The sequence below is a fragment of the Scleropages formosus genome, chromosome 5, assembly GCF_900964775.1.
Source record: "Scleropages formosus chromosome 5, fSclFor1.1, whole genome shotgun sequence".
Taxonomy (NCBI): domain Eukaryota; kingdom Metazoa; phylum Chordata; class Actinopteri; order Osteoglossiformes; family Osteoglossidae; genus Scleropages; species Scleropages formosus.
In genome coordinates, this window is record NC_041810.1 from 34,734,631 (window position 1) to 34,747,164 (window position 12,534).

Below are 12,534 nucleotides of genomic sequence, written 5' to 3' on the forward strand. Positions count from 1 at the left end.
CTGAGGAGAGTCACTAATTAGCTGACACGCTAAAGAGCTTGCGAGAAACAGGAAATGAGAGGCCGCCCATGGACACACCTTTTACACCGAGATCCTGAAGGGGGCAAGCGAGAAAAAAGCGCTTAGTTCTGTCAACAGGTGAGTAGTGCTTTCAAAGAACCGGCAAAGACGAGAAGCGTGCGTCGAGTTGAGGCAAGAGCCCTTGTTCTTTGGACTGACCTGCGGGAAATTCGGACCGTTGGGTCGGAGCAGAGTGGACTTGCTGACGGAGCATGAGTCCCAGTGTTTTCCACCAACGCGTACATTTTCCAGCACGCCTTCGTGAATGTGTTGAAACGAGCGGTTCCCTTTGAAAAGGAGAGGAAGAGGGAAAGGCAGCCGTCGACACGAACCCCCCACCACGGCGCGTCAGAGCGTGCCGAAACCCGGGGTTGAACGAGGGACCTTTAGATCTTCAGTCTAACGCCCTCCCAGCTGAGCTACTTCGGGAGACACACCCTCTCAATGCCCGAAATGTCGGCATCCGAAACGGTCGCTTTGCAACGCGACAGCAGCGTTTAGTGAGGAAGACGGTGACTTGAAATGACAACTTGGCAAAGCAGGAACTCAGAGCATCGATCTGAAACGGCCGGCTCGTTACTTTTTACACTGGTTTGTTTTGTGCCTTTCTCCACAGTGGAGGCGCTGGCATATGTTCAGCAACACGTGGACTCCCCCTTCAAAGGCAAGGGGAGACGTAGCAGGGTCAACAGGGAATTCCAGCACGGAAGCAGGCTGCATCTGGCTAGCTTAGCCCACAAAATTTGATATGTGCTTGAAGAAGGAGGCAGGTGAGGATGTGGGCAGCGTCTGCTTACCGGGAAAAGAAGGGCGCGTGAGCGGGCGACGTACGCACACGCATGGAATGAATGCAAAAAAGGAAAGGGTGGAGATGTTGACGCGGATCCCTGATGTGTGACTGAGGAGAGTCACTAATTAGCTGACACGCTAAAGAGCTTGCAAGAAACAGGAAATGAGAGGCCGCCCATGGACACACCTTTTACACCGAGATCCTGAAGGGGGCAGGTGAGAAAAAAGTGCTTAGTTCTGTCAACAGGTGAGTAGTGCTTTCAAGGAACCGGCAAAGACGAGAAGCGTGCGTCGAGTTGAGGCAAGAGCCCTTGTTACAGGGAGGACGGCTTGCTCTTTGGACTGACCTGCGGGAAATTCGGACTGTTGGGTCGGAGCAGAGCGGACTTGCTGATGGAGCACGTGTCCCAGCGTTTTCCACCAACGCGTGCATTTTCCAGCACGCCTTCGTGAGCGTGTTGAAATGAGCAGTTCCCTTTGAAAAGGAGAGGAAGAGGGAAAGGCAGCTGTCAACACGAACCCCGCGCCACGGCCGCCGCCACGGCGCGTCAGAGCGTGCCGAAACCCGGGGTTGAACGAGGGACCTTTAGATCTTCAGTCTAACGCTCTCCCAGCTGAACTATTTTGGCAGCCGTGCCCCGCGTCCTCTCCGCACCCGAAATGTCGGCATCCGAAACGGTCGCTTTGCAACGCGACAGCAGCGTCTAGTGAGGAAGACGGTGACTTGAAATGACAACTTGGCAAAGCAGGAACTCAGAGCATCGATCTGAAACGGCCGGCTCGTTACTTTTTACGCTGGTTTGTTTTGTGCCTTTCTCCACAGTGGAGGCGCTGACATTTGTTCAGCGACACGTGCACTCCCCCTTCAAAGGCAAGGGGAGACGTAGCAGGGTCAACAGGGAATTCCAGCACGGAAGCAGGCTGCATCTGGCTAGCTTAGCCCACAAAATTTGATATGTGCTTGAAGAAGGAGGCAGGTGAGGATGTGGGCAGCATCTGCTTGCCGGGGAAAGAAGGGCGCATGAGCGGGCGACGTACGCACACGCATGGAATGAATGCACAAAAGGGAAAGGGTGGAGATGCCCTTGCCAATTTTTTTTTTTTTCCCTTTTAATTTTTCTCTATTTATTCAGTTAATTATTTATTTTTTTTTAATTAAATATTATAAGATGTACAAACGAGCAGTACAATACCAGAGTAATAGCTGAATGAAGGTTGTATCTGGGGACGCTTCTGGAGTTACGATGCGTGAACGGTTACGCCATGGATGGTCTGAAGAGATCCTGGGCAAAGTGGATCTGGAAGAGGTGGGTTTTCAGAGTATTCTTGAAAACAGACGGAGTTTCTGCAGTCCTGGGTGACAGGGGAGGGTCATGCCACCACAACGGACCCAGAACCGAGAACCTCCGAGCGTTGCCTTTCGTGCGTGGAACCACCAAGCGAGCAGAAGTAGATGAGCGACGGGGCCTGGCTGGGGTGTGCCGGTTGATCAAGTCCTGTAAATAGCCGGGAGCAGTTCTACTGATGATGAATTTGCACACAGTAACCAGGATTTTGAATCTGATACGGGCAGCTATAGGAGGCCAGCGCGGAGAGGCGAGTAGAGGAGATAGATGGGAGATCGCCTGGGAATACCAGGTGCTGTAAGCTTTAATTTTTTTTCCTCTTCCCTTTTAAATAATACTTTCACTATTCATCTACTTACGTATTCACTTATTTATTTGTTTTCATTTTATTTTCCCCACTGCTTTGTTTCGCACGCGAGCGACCGCTCTCCGCCTCCCCTCACCTTTTCAGGCTCCAAGTCGGGCTCCCCACCTGGAAGCGCGCTCATCATTCATTGCCTGGAGACAGTCCCTCTTCGCTGCTTCGTACGTGTAGCAGGATTTCACGGCATTTTAACTCTCCCCCGCGTTAAAACACTCTTGTTACGCCAGGAGTTTATTCGCAACCGTTTATTGTTCTCTTGACTTTCTTTTCCTCCAGTTCGGTGCGCGATGTTAATGTGGTGTCCGAAAAGGAAGGTACACCGTTCTTTGGAGGTTTCCCTGAAACAAAGCACTGGAACACTTGAAGTGTGCAAACAAAGAGTTTATTAAGAACAGTAGCTCGCGTCACAAACTCACTTCACACCGCGGAACCTCATCTGCCTCCGCGCGAAAAAAAACCCCCGTTATATATAGTGCCCCCAATAACGGTTCCAGCTTCATTTAGGAACTAACCAATAACAATTATCCTTTGTCAACTGAAATCCTACAGGCCGGCAGGAACCTTTCTTTTACAAAACTCTCGAGGATTCGTTCTTGGTGTAAAACACCACAGCTCCTCCCCTGTAGCTTCCAATCTCTTACTACCCTTAAGAGAACAAAATATTTACAATCTTTATCAACCACCAACAGAACAACCAACACACAATTTTGTTTTTTTTTTTTTTTCCTTCCTGTTGGTTACAGGTTGAAATTTCCATTATAACCGTAGTTACATTATTACTCTTTACAAATTCAACCTTTGGGGAGCACGCCTGCTACGAACAGGACGAGCTTTCACAAAAACACTTTCAGTGGGGAAGGACGGTGATGAGGATGATGCTGATGAGAGCGGCACTGCTTCAGGTGTTGACTGTGTCTCTGAATCAGTCGCAGCGCTTTCTGATATGACAATTTCACTGCCCCCCTTAACATCTATGTCAATCTCATTATAAAGCCAGTTCCTTCCCTTGTCAGGAACATGACCATGTTCAACATTACCCCTGTCACACCTAGATTTACTACTCAGCATCTGATTCACATGTCTCTTTACACAGTTTCCATTCACATCAACCATGTAAGTGACTGGACCCAGCACTTTTGAAATGACACCATGCAACCATTTCTCCCCTCCCCTGTAATTTCTTACCAAAACGTGTTGCCCAACAGTAAAGGTCCTGACTCTACAGGGTTCCTCAGTTTTAGCGGGGCTCGCACAATTCAGAGCCTGTGAAAAGTGTGGCCTGATCAGAGACAATCGCGTACGAAGTGATCTCTTGAGGAATAACTCTGCTGGTGTCTTGTGAGTAGCACTATGAGGCGTGTTGCAGTAATTATACAAAAAAATTAGCAACACAGTGTTGAAGTGTTTTACCCCCAACCGCTCTATTCTTTGCAAGTGCTCTTTTTAAATTCTGCACCAACCGTTCAGCCAACCCATTTGAGGCAGGATGATACGCAGGAGATTTAGTATGTTTGACCCCATTCAGCAGTAAGAATTGTTCAAATTCTCGGGACGTAAACTGGGGTCCATTATCAGTGACTACTTCCTGAGGAAGACCGTAAGCTGCAAATAAATGTCTCAGCACTTCGATCGTCTTTGCTGAAGTAGTTGATTGCATAGGAACAATCTCAGGCCATCTAGCATAAGCATCCATTACTACCAAAAACAACTGCTGGTGATCTTCAGCAAAATCTAAGTGAATTCGCTCCCAGGGTCCCGATGACCATTTCCATGTATGTACAGGAACAGGAGCAGGCATGCTACGCTGTTGCTGACACACGTCACACTGACTAACTACATGTTCAATGTCCATATCAAGGGCAGGCCACCAAAAGAAACTTCTAGCCAACGATTTCATCTTTACCATACCCCAATGACTGTCATGAAGTTCTGCCAGTAGTCTGTCATGCAATTTTTCAGGTATTACTACACGATACCCCCAAAGAAGACAACCATTTTCCACGGAAAGTTCAAATTTCTTGGAAAAGTATGGCTTTAGTACTTCTTCAGATATATGCTTTGGCCACCCACACATTACATGTTCCTTAACCCTTTTGAGCACAGGGTCAGCCTCCGTTTCTTGTGCTATTTCGTTCGCAGTGACAGGTATCTCTTCGAGATAAGACACCCTATACACTGGATTAGACCTAATGGTATTATCATCGTTCATGGGTAACCTCGACAAGGCATCAGCATTTCCATGCTGTTCTGATCTCTTGTACTGGATTTCATACTTGTATGCAGACAAGATCAAAGACCATCTTTGTATTCTAGCTGCAGCGAGAGTAGGTATCCCTGTTTTAGGACCTAGAATTTTCAGCAGGGGCTTATGATCTGTTACTAAGGTAAACTGTCTTCCAAACAGATAATCATGGAATTTCATTACTCCAAATACCAATCCTAAAGCCTCTTTTTCGATTTGCGAGTAGTTGCGCTCAGTTTTTGTCAGCATCCTTGAAGCAAATGCAATAGGTCTCTCACCACCATCACGCATTCTTTGGGAGAGTACTGCACCCACTCCTACAGGAGATGCATCACACGCTAAGACTAAAGGTAACTCAGCGTTGATATGAATCAGAACTTGATGGGACATTAAATGTCTTTTTGCATTCTCAAAAGCTGCCTGACATTTCTTTGACCATTCCCAGTTCACATCTTTACGCAACAACTCTGTCATGGGCTGTATGATGGTGGAAAGATTAGGAATGAACTTGCCATAATAATTTAACAACGCTAAGAAAGACCTGAGTTCTGTCACATTTGTGGGAACAGCAGCCCTTTCTATGGCATCAGTCTTTTCTTTCATGGGGTGAATACCCTCCATATCAATGACATGCCCTAAGTAGGATACGCTGCTTTGGAAAAAAGAGCATTTTTCTCGTCTGACTCTGAGATTATATGCTTGCAATCTCTTTAAAACTCCTTCTAAAGCTGTCATGTGCTTTTCCGTATCACTTCCTGTGATCAAGATATCATCAAGATAACATATTACACCATCCATGCCCTGTAGTACTTGATCCATAATTTTCTGAAAAATGGCTGGAGCACTAGCAACCCCATAAGGTAGCCTATTATAGGTATACAACCCTTTTGGTGTATTTATGGTAAGGTATCTTTTGGAACTTTCCTCTAGTGGTACTTGTTGATAAGCTTGAGACAAATCTAATTTAGTGAATCTCTGACCTCCTGACAACTTAGCAAACAAATCCTGTGTTCGAGGTAAAGGATACTGCTCCACTTCCAACCAAGGGTTAATAGTAACCTTGTAGTCTCCACATATCCTTACACTATTGTCCTTTTTGGGAATACACACAATGGGTGCTGCCCATTCACTGTAACTGACAGGAGAGATGACACCTTCTGCTTCTAGCTTACATAACTCCTGTTCAACGCTATCCCGCAAAGCATAGGGCACAGTGCGTGGCTTGCAAAATTTTGGCACCGCCTCTTTCACTACATGGAGTTTAGCACTGATTCCCTTAAGCATCCCTAAATTTGGTTGAAACACAGACGAATATCTGTCACACAACTGCTCCACGGTCTCACTAGTCACTTTGTTTATGCGTGACCAATCTAGATTCAGGTGACTAATCCAGTCTCTACCCATTAGAGAAGGCCCATTACCTTTTACAACCATCAAGTCTAGCATGTGTGTTTGTTCCTTACTTTTCACTCTCACTGTGATTTTACCCTTAAGCTCTAAGGACTCTTTACTGTATGTTTTCAAAACACAGTTAGCTGGAGATAGTTTTACCTTGTAAAATCTACGGTGGTACAAATTCTCTGAAATGACAGAAACAGCTGCCCCCGTATCTACCTCCATTTTCACTCGCACATTATTAATTCGGACATAAACACAGTAAGGCTTGTTTACTTTGTGCACATTCGTGTCAATAGCAAACAATTCTGTCCCTTGTATGTCACTTTCCTTGGGACCATCACGGACTCGTGACTCCGTAGTAGTGCGGGCAAGTCCGGCTTCCTGTAGCTGGAGTGCGTGGTAATCTCCTCCTCCGTGTCCGCGCTCGTGTGCGATGCAATCCGATGTACAGAGTTCGTTGCTCCTCGCGGTTAGCGGCGATCTCGGATACGGCGAAACGTGGTCCTGCAACGTGGCGGCATCCAGGTGCTTCGTCCACTTCCACTTGGCTTGCTTTGCCGCGTCATCTTGCCCTTCCGAACGTGTTCGGCAGGCTTGCGCAACATGTCCCCTTTTTCCACACACGTGGCAATTAACATCTTTGAACCTGCAAGCATCGGGCTTGTGCCCCTTACCGTTACATCGGTAGCACAGTTTTACCATGGCATCTTGTGCCTTCGTGGAACCCTTCTTTTCCACTAGTCCGTGTGTTTTAAAAGTCTTTTGGGAAAACTGTTGCGAACTCTTTACAGTCACTTCAAACGCCAGCCCCATTTCTATTGCAAGTGCAAGGGGTACGTCTTTAGAATGTGCTGCATTTAACAGACGGTCTCTGAGCTCAGCACTTTTCACGCCACACATGAATCTATCGCGTAAAGCCTCATCTAAAAACTGTCCAAACTTGCACGTCGCTGACAATTTTCTCAAATTCGCAACGTACTCACTTATCGATTCACCATCCAGTTGATTCCTGGAGTGAAACTTACATCTCTCCGCGATGAAATTTGTCCGGGGGACATAGTGGTTTTTCAACAGCGCAATCAGCTCCGTTAAAGTCTTTTGCGCTGGTTTTAAGGGTGTGCATAAGTCCATTAGCAGACTATGAGTCCTTTTCCCCACAATCGTCAGAAATACCGCTTTTGTCTTTTCTTCGGTGTCTCCCAATCCATTTGCCGCAAAATACTGCTCGAGCCTTTCCAAATAAGCATCGAATTGTTCCTCACTTTCGTCGAAGTGGAAATCCTCGGGCTTCCCAAAAGCCATTTTCGACCAGCTCTGTCCGTCGTCACTCTTCCACACTACTACTATCTCTGTCCCAGGCTTCACCGGAGTTACTCATAACTCTGTTTCTTTACGGTAAAACATCCCATCCTCGTCGCCAAAACTGTGGTGTCCGAAAAGGAAGGTACACCGTTCTTTGGAGGTTTCCCTGAAACAAAGCACTGGAACACTTGAAGTGTGCAAACAAAGAGTTTATTAAGAACAGTAGCTCGCGTCACAAACTCACTTCACACCGCGGAACCTCATCTGCCTCCGCGCGAAAAAAAACCCCCGTTATATATAGTGCCCCCAATAACGGTTCCCGCTTCATTTAGGAACTAACCAATAACAATTATCCTTTGTCAACTGAAACCCTACAGGCCGGCAGGAACCTTTCTTTTACAAAACTCTCGAGGATTCGTTCTTGGTGTAAAACACCACAGTTAATGTGTCACACCGATCGATCGCACATACTGAAAGTCACGACCGCTTTTCCTTGCACTCTCGTGAGCGTTTCACAAGAGAGGGGCAACAGCGCAAAGCCCGAGCCGCACGCTCCAGTGCTCTTTGCGTGAGCCTATTGTGGGCAGCAGCTTCAAGTAAGGCGCCCAGCACTCTGGTGCTCGTTTATGGCCATACCACCCTGAACACGCCCGATCTCGGAAGCTAAGCAGGGTCGGGCCTGGTTAGTACTTGGATGGGAGACCGCCTGGGAATACCAGGTGCTGTAAGCTTTAATTTCTTTTTATTAAAAATTTTGTCCTCTCTTCCCCTTTTAAGTAATCCTTTCACTATTCATCTACTTACGGATTCACTTATTTATTTGTTTTCATTTTATTTTCCCCACTGCTTTGTTTCGCACGCGAGCGACCGCTCTCCGCCTCCCCTCACCTTTTCAGGCTCCAAGTCGGGCTCCCCACCTGGAAGCGCGCTCATCATTCATTGCCTGGAAACAGTCCCTCTTCGCTGCTTCGTACGTGTAGCAGGATTTCACGGCATTTTAACTCTCCCCCGCGTTAAAACACTCTTGTTACGCCAGGAGTTTATTCGCAACCGTTTATTGTTCTCTTGACTTTCTTTTCCTCCAGTTCGGTGCGCGACGTTAATGTGTCACACCGACCGATCGATCGCACATACTGAAAGTCACGACCGCTTTTCGTTGCACTCTCGTGAGCGTTTCACAAGAGAGGGGCAACAGCGCAAAGCCCGAGCCGCACGCTCCAGCGCTCTTTGCGTGAGCCTTTCGCGGGCAGCAGCTTCAAATAAGGCGCACGCCCCTCTGGCATTCGCTTACGGCCATACCACCCTGAACACGCCCGATCTCGGAAGCCAAGCAGGGTCGGGCCTGGTTAGTACTTGGATGGGAGACCGCCTGGGAATACCAGGTGCTGTAAGCTTTAATTTCTTTTTATTAAAAATTTTGTCCTCTCTTCCCCTTTTAAATAATCCTTTCACTATTCATCTGCTTACGTATTCACTTATTTATTTGTTTTCATTTTATTTTCCCCACTGCTTTGTTTCGCACGCGAGCGACCGCTCTCCGCCTGAATATGCCCGATTTCGTCTGATCTCGGAAGCCAAGCAGGGTCAGGCCTGGTTAGTACTTGGTTCATGACAAAATTATCTTGATGGGTGATTTCAATGTTCATATAGGCGCGTCATCGGATACTCTCGCTAACAGTTTTAAGCCTCTCTTAAACTCTGTCGGCTTTACTCAAGTTGTTAACGGTCCCACTCGTTCCCGTAACCATACGCTCGATCTCGTCATAACCTACGGCATACATGTTCATCGTGTTAATGTTATTCCTTGAAACGAGACTATTTCTGATCATTTCCTATTAACCTTTGAGCTATATGTGCCGGTGCCGTCCGATCACAGTAAGACCGAAATCGTGCGGCATACTGACGAAAATACTACTGCTAAAATTGTTGATTACATTAGAAGCTCTCATTTTGGAATGAGCATAGATATTGATTAAAAGGCTTTTGATTATAATTCAGTGGTAAAATTCGCCCAAGGCTCTGCGGCTCCACCAAAAGCTAAACTTATTCGAACTGTAATAAACTCATCGCGGTTCAACGAATCAACTCGTGCAATAAAGTTAGAATGTTGTAAATTAGAGCGTAAATGGCATTCAACTAAACTAAAAGTTTATTACGTAGCCTGGTCCGATTGTCTAAAAACAGTAGACATATGAAAAGGATTCGACATCTCAAAATGCCAGTAAAACAGAGGTACTTGTGGCTTGGTGGGTGGCGATGGCAAAACTCTCGACATAATCACGCCAGTCTTTACATGGCACTGGCACGAGGCGACGTGTGTATTGCTTCTCCTCGCAGACTTGTTAGTTTAGTGTGTATTCTTCTGTTTGTGTCGCTGTTCTTCCAGCCAGTTTATTCTCTTATTACTTATGACCACCAAACGCTTCAGCAAATACGTGAAACGATGCGATTAGATGCAATTCTTAGTGTTAGAGAGCCGAACTCGCTACCTTTGCTCTGCCGCGAACAACATCATGACCGCGTCCCACCTGAGACGACACAGAAGGCGCGATCTCGGAAACGGGGTCGCAGGGCCGGCGTACAGGTGTGAGCGAAACACTGTGGGCTACGACCTCCGATGCCCAGCATTTTCCTGTCCAACGTTCAGTCTCTGGACAACAAATTGGACGATCTCAGAGGGTGACTTAAATTCTGAAGAGACTTACGGAACTGTTGTGTTTTCTGCTTTATGGAGACGTGGCTCACCGCCAGCACACTGGACCACGCGGTCCAGCCCGAGGGCTTCTCAACTTACCACGCAGAATCCAAACATTAACGGATTATGAATCACAAAGGCGGTCATTGACAGGTGCCGCTGCGTCTCTCCCGGACGAACGGAATGCGCTTTATGGCCACTTCGAGTTCGAGAACACAGACCCCCCACTGCGCATCCCCACAGTACATGATAACGCCAGTCTCACCGTCTCTGTGGCACAGGTGAGAAGAACTTTTAGCCGAGTCAACATCCGCAAAGCTGCTGGACCGGACGGAATTTCAGGGCGAGTTTTAAAAACGTGCAGTGAGCAACTGGCTACTGTCTTCACGGACATATTTAACACCTCCTTAAAAAGCTCAACTGTACCCACTTGTTTCAAAAACACCACCATCATCCCCGTTCCTAAGAAGAACAAAGTGAGCTGCCTTAATGACTATTGCCCAGTGTCACTGACCCCCATTGCAATGAAATGCTTTGAGAGGCTGGTGCTGTGACACATTAAGGACACCGTCCCAGACACTTTGGACCCACTGCAGTTTGTCTACCGCCACAACAGATCCACTGAAGACACGATATCACACACACTTCACACCATTCTATCTCACCTGGAAAATAAAAACTGCTATGCAAGGCTATTGTTTGTAGATTATAGCTCAGCATTTAACACTGTCATCCCAACCAAGCTGATCCAGAAACTACTAGGGCTGGGATTGAGTGCTGCATTGTGCAATTGGATCCTGGATTTCCTCACCAACAGACCCCAGCGTGTGCGGATTGGCAGTAATACCTCCTCCCCACTGATCCTCAACACTGGCACTCCACAGAGAAGTGTCCTGAGCCCAGTGCTATACTCCCTGTTCACACATGACTGTGTGGCCATTCACAGCTCCAACACCATCATAAAGTTTGCTGACGATGTCCACCATAGTCCTCACCACTTTCAACAGGTGTGCTGTGGAGTCCATCCTCACAGGGTGTATTACATCCTGGGGTGGCAGCTGCTCCATACAGGACAAGAAAGCCAGGGTGCTGGAAAGGAGGCTCTGACCGACAGCTGAACCTCACACTGAAGATGTGCTGAAGGAAAGATTTGGAAGAAAGGACCTTGTGGTGAGCGCACACATGTCCAAATTATTGAAATTGACTCCAGTAAAGAAATCTTCCGACGTTGCAGCATTAAGACAACTGTATGACGAATGTGAGGTACAGATCAGAAGTTAAGAATCCTTAGGTGTTGTATCAGACACTTATGGAGGATTATTGTGCCCCATACTGCTTCAAATGATACCAGATGATCTTGCGCTTGAGTATACCCGCAAAATGAGTCCAGGTCATGAATGGAAGGTTCTTGAGCTTGTTACTTTTCTGCAACGGGAGGTTGAAAGTAGAGAGCGTGCGATGCACTTGACTAACGCAGGAACCATAACCAAGGATGCACAGGCTTCTCACAAGCAACACTGTAAAGTAGATGTACGGAGCGAGACAAGGGTCAGAGGGGCAAATGTGCCTACAGCCGCAGCTCTCCACACAGGCAGTTCGACCGCACCTCTTACTTGTATATTCTGTGATAGCACAAGCCACAAATCAGAAGCGTGCACGGATGACACAGTGAACACCCGAAAAGAGAAATTAAAGAAAATGGGGAGGTGTTTTATTTGCCTACGACCACGACACATCGCAAAGGTTTGCAAAAGAAAGGGTGTGTCATGCACTGCTTGTGGCAGAAGACACCACGCTACATTGTGTGACAAGGCCAAACAAGCAGAAGCCCCCAGTGACACTGAAGGTTCTAGAGATGCACTAATTTCATCCGTTATGCCCCGTACTGCAAACACACACACGAAGGACCAGAACACTGTGCTGTTGCAAACAGTGAGAGCATGGACTGAAGGACCCAGCGGACGGAAGGCGGTGCGCTGTTTAATGGATGGTGGGAGCCAACGAAGTTTCATCCACGAGAAGCAGGTAAAGATTTTGGGTCTGCCAGTTCAAAGGAGGGAGACTCTCAAGTTGCATACCTTTGGCTCTGAGATCCCGGTAACGGCTGTGAGGAATGTTGTAAAATTAGTGCTGGAGAATGTCTGGAATAAGGAACAGAAAATAGAGATTGAAGCCATTGAGACACCGCAAGTGTGCACTGCAATTATGAAGGTGCCTGGCGAACACATTCGACACCAGCTAGAGAAGAGGGGCCTACCACTAGCAGATGTCTCAGTCGATAGCAGGGAGGAGCCAGAAATATCCGTACTGATTGGCGCCGATTTCTACTGGAGGATAT

General features: G+C 47.2%; 2 non-coding genes and 2 pseudogenes across 2 annotated transcripts; 2 read left to right on the forward strand and 2 right to left on the reverse strand.

The window, feature by feature from the left end:
• Window positions 1–416: 416 nt before the first annotated feature.
• trnaf-gaa (transfer RNA phenylalanine (anticodon GAA)) lies at window positions 417–489 on the reverse strand. The gene has a single exon. It is a non-coding gene; the product is annotated as a tRNA-Phe (tRNA).
• Window positions 490–1,405: 916 nt separating this feature from the next.
• On the reverse strand, window positions 1,406–1,478 carry trnaf-gaa (transfer RNA phenylalanine (anticodon GAA)). The gene has a single exon. It is a non-coding gene; the product is annotated as a tRNA-Phe (tRNA).
• Window positions 1,479–8,123: 6,645 nt separating this feature from the next.
• Window positions 8,124–8,232, forward strand: LOC114910629 (uncharacterized; annotated as a pseudogene).
• Window positions 8,233–8,786: 554 nt separating this feature from the next.
• Window positions 8,787–8,895, forward strand: LOC114910623 (uncharacterized; annotated as a pseudogene).
• Window positions 8,896–12,534: the final 3,639 nt, after the last annotated feature.